Genomic DNA, 10,787 nt, shown 5'->3' with positions numbered 1-10,787 from the left:
ATCTGGACAAATTGGAGAAACAGTCTGAAGTAAATAGGATGAAATTAAATAAGGGAAAATGGAAAGTACTCCACTTTGTAAGGAGATTCCGGAGAGGGAGCCCGAGAAAGCACATCCAAGGAAGGCAGCAGGCTCATAAATTACCCACTCCCAACCTGGGGAGATAGTGATGAAAAAATAACAATACAGGACTTTTTTGAGGCCCTGTAATTGGAATGAGTACGCTTTAAATCCTTTAACGAGGATCCATTGGAGGGCAAGTCTGGTGCTAGCAGCTGTGATAATTCCAGCTCCAACGGCGTATATTAAAGTTGCTACAGTTAAAAAGCTCGTAGTTGGATCTTGGGATCGAGCTGGCGGTCCTGCTGTGAGGCGAGCTACCGCCTGTCTCAGCCCCTGCCTTTTGGCGCTCTTTGATGCTCTTAAAGGAATGTCCTGTGGGGTCCGAAGTGTTTACTTTGAAAAAATTAGTGTGTTCAAAGCAGGCTGGTTGCCAGAATACTCCAACTAGGAATAATGGAATAGGACTCTGGTTCTATTTTGTTGGTTTTTGGAACTCGGGCCATGATTAAGAGGGATGGCTGGGGGCATTCGTATTGTGCCGCTACAGGTGAAATTCTTGGAACGGTGCAAGATGGACCACAGTGAAAGCATTTGCCAAGAATGTTTTCATTAATCAAGAACGAAAATTGGAGGTTCAAAGACCATCAGATACCATAGTAGTTCCAACCATAAACGATGCCAGCTCACAATCCGGTGGCGTTATTCCCATGACCCACCGGGCAGTCTACGGGAAACCAAAGTCTACGGGAGTATGGTTGCAAAGCTGAAACTTAAAGGAATTGACAGAAGGGCACCACCAGGAGTGGAGCCTGTGGCTTAATTTGACTCAACATGGGAAACCTCACCTGGCCTGGATATGGAAAGGATTGACAGATTGATAGCTCTTTCTCGATTCTGTGGGTGGTATTGCATGACCATTCTTAGTTGGTGGAGTGATTTGTCTGGTTAATTCTGATAACGAACAAGACTCTGGCATGCTAACTAGTTACACGACCCCCTAGTGGTCGGTGTCCAACTTCTTAGAGGGACAAGTGGCGTTCAGCCACCTGATATTGAGCAATAACAGGTCTGTAATACCCTTAAATGTCTGGGGCTGCACGTGCGCTACACTGACTGGCTTAGCATGTGTCTACCCTATGCCGACAGCTGCAGGTAACCTGTTGAACCCCGTTCGTGATGGGGATTAGGGATTGCAATTATTCCCCATGAACGAGGAATTCCCAGTAAGTGCGGGTCATAAGCTCACGTTGATTAAGTCCCTGCCTTTTGTACACACTGCCCGTTGCTACTACTGATTGGATGGTTTAGTGAGGTCCTTGGATCAGCCCTGCTGGGGTTGGTCATGGCCCTGGTGGAGCGCCGAGAAGACGGTCGAACTTGACTATCTAGAGGAAGTAAAAGTCGTAACAAGGTTTCTGCAGAAGGATCGTTAATGGGGTTGCGCATGGCTGGCTTGGGCCCCCGACTGCGGTGCAACCCCCTTCCCCACAGTGAATACTGATGTCTCAGACGCTTCCCCATGTGCATGATGGAAAATCTTAAAAGGAACACTGGTGGCAAGTGCTTTAGATTATAGGATTATAGTTCAAAATGATCTGGGCAAACTAGAGAAACTGTCTGAAGTAAATAGGATGAAATTAAATAAGGGAAAATGCAAAGTACTCCACTTTGTAAGGAACAGTCAGTCGCATACATACAAAATGGGAAATGACTGCCTAGGAAGGAGTACCGCAGATAGGGATCTAGTGGCTCATAGTGAACCACAAGTTACATATGAGTCAACAGTGTGACACTGTTGCAAAAAAAAAAAAAAAAAAGAAAAAAAAGAACGCAAACCTAGTTCTGGGCTGCATTAACAGGAGTGTTGTAAATAAGACACAAGAAATAAGTCTTCCACTCTAGTCAGCACCGATTGGGCTCAGATGGAATATTGTGGCCAGTTCTGGGCACCACTTTTCAGCAAAGATATGGACAAACTGGAAAAAGTCCACAGAAGAGCAAGACAAATGATTAAAGGTCTAGAGAATATGACCTGTGAGGGAATATTGAAGGAAATGGGTTTGTTTAGTTTGGAAAAGAGAAGACTGAGAGGAGACATGATAACCATTTTTAAGTACGTAAAAGATTGTCACAAGGAAGAGGGAAAAAATTATTCTCCTTTGCCTCTGATGATAGGATAAGAAATGGGCTTCAATTGCAGCAAGAGAGGTTTAGGTTAGACATTAGGAAAAAACTTCCTAAATGTCAGGGTGGTTAAGCATTGAAATAAATTGCCTAAGGAGCTTGTGGAATCTCCATCATTGGAGATTTTCAAGAGCAAGTTAGACAAAGGCAGATGAAATTCAACATTGATCAGGGTGAAATACTGTGCATATACAGTTGCCAGATGGCTTCAGAAAAAGTACCCCCCTTCCAAAAAAATAGGATCCCGAGAGTTGTTAAGCAAAAAACCCCCCAAAAACAAAAAAACCCAGCATGGCCCCTTTAAGAAATGTGTGGTGAGGCTTTTTGGCCCTAACAGGTTGCCGGCAGCCGCCGGACATCTTGCCTCCCTGCACGAGGCTGGACAGCTCCCCTACGGAGCAGTGCTCCCCTACGGTGAGCACTAGGGTTGCCAGTCTGCCTCCATATTGAGCTGGACAACCCGGGGTTTTCGGCTCCTGGCTGGGAAAAAAAATCAGAAAATCCTGGACATTTTCTGAAATTTTTTACCAGACAGGAGGTGAAAATACCGAACTGTCCGGTTCAATACTATACCACTTGGCAACCCTATGTGGATAGGAAAAACCAATATATAATAAAACATATAAAATATATAAAAATGCATTTAATGATGGGTTCTAAAGTAGGTTGTATTACTCAAGAAAGAGATCTTGGAGTCATCGTGGATAGTTCTCTGAAAACTTTACCTCAATGTACAGCAACACTCAGATTTGCTAGCAGAATGCTAAGAACGGTTAGCAAAGGGATAGAAAATAAGACAGAAAATATTATACTGCCTCTCTGCAAATCCATGATGCACATACATCTCAACTACTGTGTCTAGTCTGATCCAGTCTGGTCACCCCATCTCAAAAAGGATACAGTGGAGCTGGAAAACATTCAGAAAAGGGCATGGAATGGTTTCCATATGAGAGGACTAAAAATTAGGGCTGTTCATTTTAGATAAGAGATGATTAAGGGAGAATATGAAAGAGGTCTATGAAATCATGAATGGCGTAGAAAAAAATGAATGGAGAAATGCTCTTTAGCCTTTCCCATAACACTAGAACCAGGCATCTCCTGATGAAATGTATAGGTAACAGTTTAATACAAACAAGAGGAATTTAAATGGTGAACTCATTTCAATGGGATGTTCATGGAGAATATCTCCATCAATGGCTACTAGCCAAGATGGTCAGGTGACCATGCCTACGGTGATATTAAAACTATTGACCAGAAGCCAGGAGAAGACACCCTGTCCTGTACGCTCCCTGTGAAGCTCTGGCATGGACCCTATCAGAGAATAGATACTGGGCTAGAAGGACCCCAGCAGTTCCTTTTTTGTTAAATTGTTATAAGTCACAGAGTCATGCCAGTTTCCCCATGTGAAAATCTGGTCTACAGGGCATGATACTTAAGCATGTAGAGTTGAGTACACAGGCAGATATCTGGCGCATGGTTCTCCAATCGTACTAGGTTTACATCATGTAACTCAACTGGAGTTACTTCTGAATTAAACCCGTGTAAACAACAGCAAAATTAGTCTCTTGGTGAATATTACTTTTTTTGACTGGGCACTTATAGTAGAGATTAATTATAACAGGTACATGCAAGGTAAATACCCTTCTTGGAGATTTTTTTCTACTATCAAGAATGTATTGAAACTTGTTGTAGCTTTCATGATGGAGAAATACAGGTCCTCATTTCTGCTGATAGAGAAAGCCTGAAATCTGGGGAGTCACTTCAGGTCATCAGTACAGCTGCAGGGTAGGCAGAAGATTGGAGAGCTTTTCATGACAGAGGTCGTTGGCAGTCAGAAATGTGGTGTCCTTTTGCATTGAAGTAGAGGTCTGAGTGGTGGCAGTGAGCCAAAACCTCAGACATCCTGTGCATTGGAATGGGGCTGGGGTATTGCAGCTGCTAGAAATCTGGAAGAACTGCAGCCTTAGGTTTCATGAGACCCTATGTAAAGAAAGACATGTGAGAGCCCATCCATTTCTCTCATCACTCAGGACTGACCCTCATTCAGTTTCCTCTCCACTTGTAACAACCCTCCCACCAAACTTCCATGGTACATCAGGTAGTGCTCTTACAGATTGGCTGTGTGTGTATGAGGCTTCTTGATGCACAGGGTGCTATATGACTGTGACATAAGGTAGAATAACCCTCGAGTCTCTGCTGAAGCAAGGGGGTCTTAGCTTTCCTGAAGACACCATTTCCAGAAAGACAAACCTCCTTCAGAATAGATCCATTTGATTCTACATAATCTATCCCTACCTCACTTTAATAATCTTTATTAGGAAATGGGAATGTAAAAAAGTCTGAGCTGTTCAAGGCAAATGTAGGAGAGCTGAAGATGTTTTTACCCTGTTCATCTTCCATTTGCTATAACATCGCCTATGACTTTGTAGACTTTGTACGACCTTCATCCTTTGCCAAAGACTAGCACAAGGACTACGCACTATACGAGCCCTCAAAACAGGGCTTCACTGGCACTAAAATGGTACATTAGGCCTGTGCTGGCCCTCTGCACAAAGGCAATGTTTACCAAATTAGAAAAGTTCAGTACACTTTGAAACAACATCAGAAGGGCCTATCCAAGGTCTCCTTGACTTCAAAATGCTTTGGATCAATCCCTTAATTTGTACAAACACCTTACAAGAAAGGATATAATTTAATGTAGCAGCAAAACCCATCAGACAGTTACACAGCTACTGTGAAAGGATAGAGAATATAAGCATTTTTCTGCCCTGTTCTTTCTTAATTAACTGTGCTGAAGATGGATGGTTACATTTCATTAATTGAAAAAGAATTTCTATTCTATGGTCATTTCTATAGATAATTGTGAGGACTACTCCTATTTTTAACTGTAGCAATACCTAAAATAGATAGGTAGCAATAATAAAAGTCTACTCTGGGTGCAAACTTTAAAAAATTTCCAGTAGGGAAATGTGGTCTAGGAGTTAAAGTAGGAAACTGGGGCTATGACTACAGGCTTCTTTTGGAAGAACCATTTTTTGGAAGAGATCTTCTGAAAAAACTTCTTCCAAAAGAGAGCGTCCACACACAAAAACGCATCGAAAAAGCAACCTGCTTTTTCAAAAGATAGCGTCCACGCTGAATGGATGCTCTTTCACATTTAAGATGTGATTACTATGGATGGAGTGGCCACCAGGGCACCTGTGCTTTTTCCTCTTTCCTCTTCTTTTGAAAGAACTCCTTCTTCTCTGTCCACACACACCTTTTTCTGAAAGAGCTCTTTTGGAAAAAGGTTTCTTCCTTGTAGAAAGAGGATTACCAATGCCGGAAAAACCCCTCTGTTCTTTCAATTTACTTTTGGAAGAATGGGTACGTCTAGACTACATGCCTCTGTCGCCAGAGGAATGTAGATTAGGCTACCAGACATAGGAAAATGAAGCGGCGATTTAAATAATCGCCACTTAATTTAAATTTACATGGCTGCCGTGCTGAGCCGACAAACAGCTGATCAGCTGTTTGTCGGCTCAGCGCAATAGTCTGGACGCTCGGGTGTCGACATCAAAGGTATTTGTCGACCACCCAGGTATACCTCATCCTAGGAAGCATACCCGGGTGGTCGACAAATACCTTTGATGTCGACACCCGTGCGTCCAGACTATCGCTCTGAGCCGACAAACAGCTGATCAGCTGTTTGTCGGCTCAGCGCGGAAGCCATGTAAATTTAAATGAAGCGGCGATTATTTAAATCGCCGCTTCATTTTCCTATGTCTGGTAGCCTAATCTACATGCCTCTGACGGCAGAGGCATGTAGTCCAGACGTACCCAATGTGATTGCAGTGTGGACGTAATTCAGATTTTGTCAGAAAAAAGGCCACTTTTCTGACAAAACTCTGCAGTGTAGACATGAGCTGAGATTCCAGGATTTCATTCCCAGTAGTGCCTGGGGATGATTGTGAGAATTTGGGTAACTTCTTAATGACAATTTTCCCATCTGTAAAGCAGGTAGAATAACCTTCTCCTGCTTTGTAGATAGTTGTGATGCTTAATTAATATTTGTTAATTGCTTTCAGACCCTTTGATGAAAGGTACCATATACATGCAAAGTATTCTTAACAATAGTTCCACTTTGTGTTCTTCCAATACTCACCATCTCTCATAGTTACATATAAATTAGTTCATTTAAATTTAACACGGGGAACTGGGCATGATGGATTGGCAAGGCAGAATTCTGGAGTGAAGGGTAGCAGCTCAGGTGACACTTTCCTTCCACAGAGAAGACCTGATCCAAATCCCAATTGCAGTCCAGGGGTGTCTTTCTATTGACTTCAGTGGGCTTTGAATCGAGATCAGAATGAGTCACAAGAATGAGGACTTAATTTAATCCTCAGACTGTGTGATGGGGTGGACTTGGCTGTGAGGCACCCTGCTAGAGACCTTGTGGTCTTGCCACAGCCCATCCCAGAAAAGGGCAGTGGAGCTACAGAGAGTGGCTATATGGGACACAGCCAATCAGTGGCCTAGCATAAGAGGAGCTGCCTGAGCAGAGGAAGGCAGATCCTTACTAGAGCTGGCGGAGAACAGATGGTGTTCCGGCCTGGCTGCTGGGACTCCCCAGACAAGGCCCTGAGGTAAGGGTGAAGAATGTGCTAGAGTCATGGGGAATTATAGCAGCAACACAATTATTTAAAGGGACATTGCAGACAGATGCTATCTATAGAGTTGCCAGGTGTCCGGTATTGACCCAGAAGAGTCTGGTATTTTCGCCTCCTGTCCGGTAAAAAAATTCAGAAAATACCGGACACCTAAAATGTCCAGTATTTTCTGATTTTTTCCAGGCCAGAGGCGAAAATATCGGCTGCTTACCTGGTTCCGCAGGGGAGCTGTCTGGCCCAAAGCAGGGAGACAAAATGGCAGATGGCCATCGGCAGCCTGTTAGGGCCAAAAAGCCTCAAAAGCATTTCTTAAAGGGGCCATGCTGTTTATTATTATTATTATTATTATTCATTATTATTATTATTATTATTATTTTGCTCAACAACTTTGGTCTCCCCCTTTTTTTTTCTCAACAGAATTTTTTCCCTGTTTTTTTTTGGGGGGGTGGTGGTGGTGGTGTGTGTTCTGTATTTTTGGTTTAACCATCTGGCAACACTACCTATCTACAAGGTCCCTGGACTGGGACCTGGAGCAGAAGGTGGGCCTGGGTCCCTCCCAACCTTCATTAGCCAGTGGAGAGGAGAGTGGTCTGGACAGTGAGGCTCCCCAAAGTGACCCATCTGAGGGGCTGAGGCTAGAAAGGGCCTGAGAAGGCAAATACATTGCCTTGAGGAAAGGAGCCCTGGGCCACTTCTCTATTACAGATTGGGGACACAGAGGGTACATCTAGACTACAGGCTTTTGTCGACAGAAGTTTTGTCGACAGTATCTGTTGATAAAGCTTCTGTCAACAACGAACGTCTAGACCGCAAGCCGCTTTGTCGACATGCCAGTGTAGACGCAAAGGACAGTGTAGATGCAATAACGCCTTCTGTCGACAGAACTCTGTCGACAAAAGGTGTTATTCCTCATAGAATGAGGTTTACAGCCATCGACAAAATTGCCACTTTTGTCGACAAAACCCTGTAGTCTAGACACACTCAGAGAGAGATATTATCAAGAGCACTGAAAGATGTCCCTGTTGGACTTGTACCCAGAAGGAGTTTGCTTTATATCACATACAGACTGTATGTGACTTGACTTGAGGGCTGTACCACTGATGAGCCACCACAATAGAGAGAGTATAGGCATATGAACTTGGCCAGGGAATGCTCACGAGAGGTGAGTGCCCCTCATTACAGACTGTTTCTGCTTTTGAATCTCAAACACGGTTGCCTCCAAAGCGTAGCTGGCTATAGTAGCAGGATCACCATTTCGCTGAGCTCTTGAGAGTAGAAACTTAATACATATTATGCACACCACTTAAGGGATCACACAACCTACCACATTCAACATGATCAGCAACTTCAAATGCAGAGGCTTGGGAAAAAAAAGCATTGCACGATCAGGGCATAGTAAGTTGCAGGGTCTGTTTTCAGGGAGCTTAAAAGCCTTTGGACAATGAATTCTTTGTGAGCAGGCAGAACTGTTTATTTTAATTGTTGCTCTCTTCTATTATTATTTCCACCTTACTGCAGCATTGTTGATGTACTGGGTGACATATGTTGGCTGAATCTGAGAGGAGGGCCAACAGCATATCTGAAGGAAAAGAACCATTTCTGCATGGGAGTTCTTAAAAACAAGTTGGTTACTGTTAGAAGGTTATTCAATATCCATCTAATTAGATGGAGACTGCAGATTCTGTATGAGAATACCAGTCTGAAATACGTGCTAGTGACTAATCAATTATTAGTTTCATTGATATTATTCTTATAACAGTAGCACCTATGCACACTCATCTAGTATCAGGGCTATATTGTGCAAAGCACTGTATACATGCACAGTAAAAACATGGTCTCTTTGGAGAAGTTAAACACATAGGGAACTGTGACGGCGCGTTGGGGTTTTCCCGTCTCCTGCACCCCCTAAATGGCACGAACAGACTCCACCAGCCAGTAGAATAGAGGGAGTTTATTGCTTCTCCAGGATACAGCACAGCACAGATGTCATCTGGTTACAGGAACTGGGGCTAAGAGGCCTCAGTGCCCCCCTTGAGATGGGGGGGTGGCTGGGCCCTACAATCCCAGCCCCCTCCCCAGCTCCTTCTCCCCTGCTTCCCAGACAGAGACTCACCCACTCTCTTCCAGCCTTGCCCCCCAGCCAGGGGCGGCATTCCACCTTCCTTTGTTCCTCTCCCTGGGGGGTAGCTGGTCAGACAGGTTGAGAGACCCTTTTTTGCATAATGACTCATCCCTTGCCCTGCTGGGCCGTGCTACAGCCAGCAGCCAGCAAGTTACCTCCCATTACGTCACAGGAACATCTACACAGCAGGGCAAAAGTCGAATTAAGCTACACAACTTCAGCTATGTCAATTGTCTACACAGCAGGAAGTCGAAGGAAGAACACTTTTCCTTTGACTTTTCTTACTCCTCGTAAAACGAGGGTTACAGGAGTTGGAGTAAGAAGTCCTCCTTCTCAACATTATTTTGAAATAATGGCTTGCTGTGAAGTTGCACATTTTGTTATTTCAAAATTACGCTAGTTATTCCAAAATAACATCAGTTATTCAGAAATAACGCTGCTGTGTAGATGTACCCATAATGTTCTTGCCCAGAGAAGTCCAGGATATGTTACAGGAGTAACAATGAATGATTTCCAGGTAGAAAGTCATTTTCTATTTTTCTGCCTTAAGCACATGGAATATGTTGGATTGATGGTCACACAACACTGTGAAAATCTAGTGTAGCCAAGTTTTACAATTTAATTGCAAGATTTGAAATATTTGATGATTTTCACTAAGTCCCTTTTTTTGTTGGGGTTATGGGATATGCGAGAATCTCAGCTTCTATATTTTTTTTTTAAAAAAGGATACGTTCTTAGCCCTTCTGGTTGCAGATGAAAGGTTAAAAGCTTGAATCCTAAAGGTTAAGAAGTCAGAAGGCAAATAAAAAGAGATCACACTTTATTATTTTTAAAAAAACTTGTGATTTTTAGAGCCAACTTTATGATTTGTTGAGATCTGACTCATGATATTTCACTTTGTGGGGCTGGCCATACTGTGAGTCCAAAAAAGGAGAGAAAACCCCAGATTGCAAGCAGTGGTGAGTTAGTCTCTGTTGCAAAGAACTTTCAATCTGAAATTGTGACAAGACACAACAGACAGATGACAAATGTTAGGGTGGAAGAGGGGGGAGGACAGCGATAGGAGTGGGAGGATGATAGAATGAGCATGTTTCTAAATTATAATAGGTGTCTTCGATCACCACCTGCCTAGCCAATACCAAGTGTCATTGTTTTGTATGTATTATGGTAGAAGTGAGTCTCAAAGTGAGTCTTAAAGAAGTTCAAAAGGTTTTTTTTCCTCTGATTTTTAAAGCATGACAGTATCACAATCCTGAAGGCTTCTGTCTCTCTACCTTCACAATTTGCATCCTTTTTGGTGATCTAACTGGAGGCTAACCCTGTAATGGAGGGATTACCTCCAAAAGAGAGCAGTTCAGTCTCTATAGCCATCAAGTAATTAGTCCCTGGCTACGTCTACACTGGCCCCTTTTCCGGAAGGGGCATGTAAATTTCACGAGTCGTCGTAGGGAAATCCGCGGGGGATTTAAATATCCCCCGCGGCATTTAAATAAAAATGTCCGCCGCTTTTTTCCGGCTTTTAAAAAAGCCGGAAAAGAGCGTCTAGACTGGCCCCGATCCTCCGGAAAAAGTGCCCTTTTCCGGAGGCTCTTATTCTTACTTTGAATAAGTAAGAGCCTTTGAAGTAAGAATAAGAGCCTCCGGAAAAGGGCACTTTTTCCGGAGGATCGGGGCCAGTCTAGATGCTCTTTTCCGGCTTTTTTAAAAGCCGGAAAAAAGCGGTGGACATTTTTATTTAAATGCCACGGGGGATATTTAAATCCCCCGCG

General features: G+C 43.4%; 1 pseudogene; it reads left to right on the top strand.

Annotated features, from left to right (window-relative positions):
- Positions 1–808: 808 nt before the first annotated feature.
- LOC149525146 (18S ribosomal RNA) lies at positions 809–1,487 on the top strand (annotated as a pseudogene; the record flags this gene model as incomplete).
- Between the last annotated feature and the right edge of the window lie 9,300 nt (positions 1,488–10,787).

Source organism: Pelodiscus sinensis, chromosome 3 (genome assembly GCF_052426305.1).
Source record: "Pelodiscus sinensis isolate ZL-2025 chromosome 3, ASM5242630v1, whole genome shotgun sequence".
Taxonomy (NCBI): Eukaryota; Metazoa; Chordata; order Testudines; family Trionychidae; genus Pelodiscus; species Pelodiscus sinensis.
Note: the sequence above shows the minus strand (reverse complement) of the source record. Positions and strands in the feature narration are given on the sequence as shown.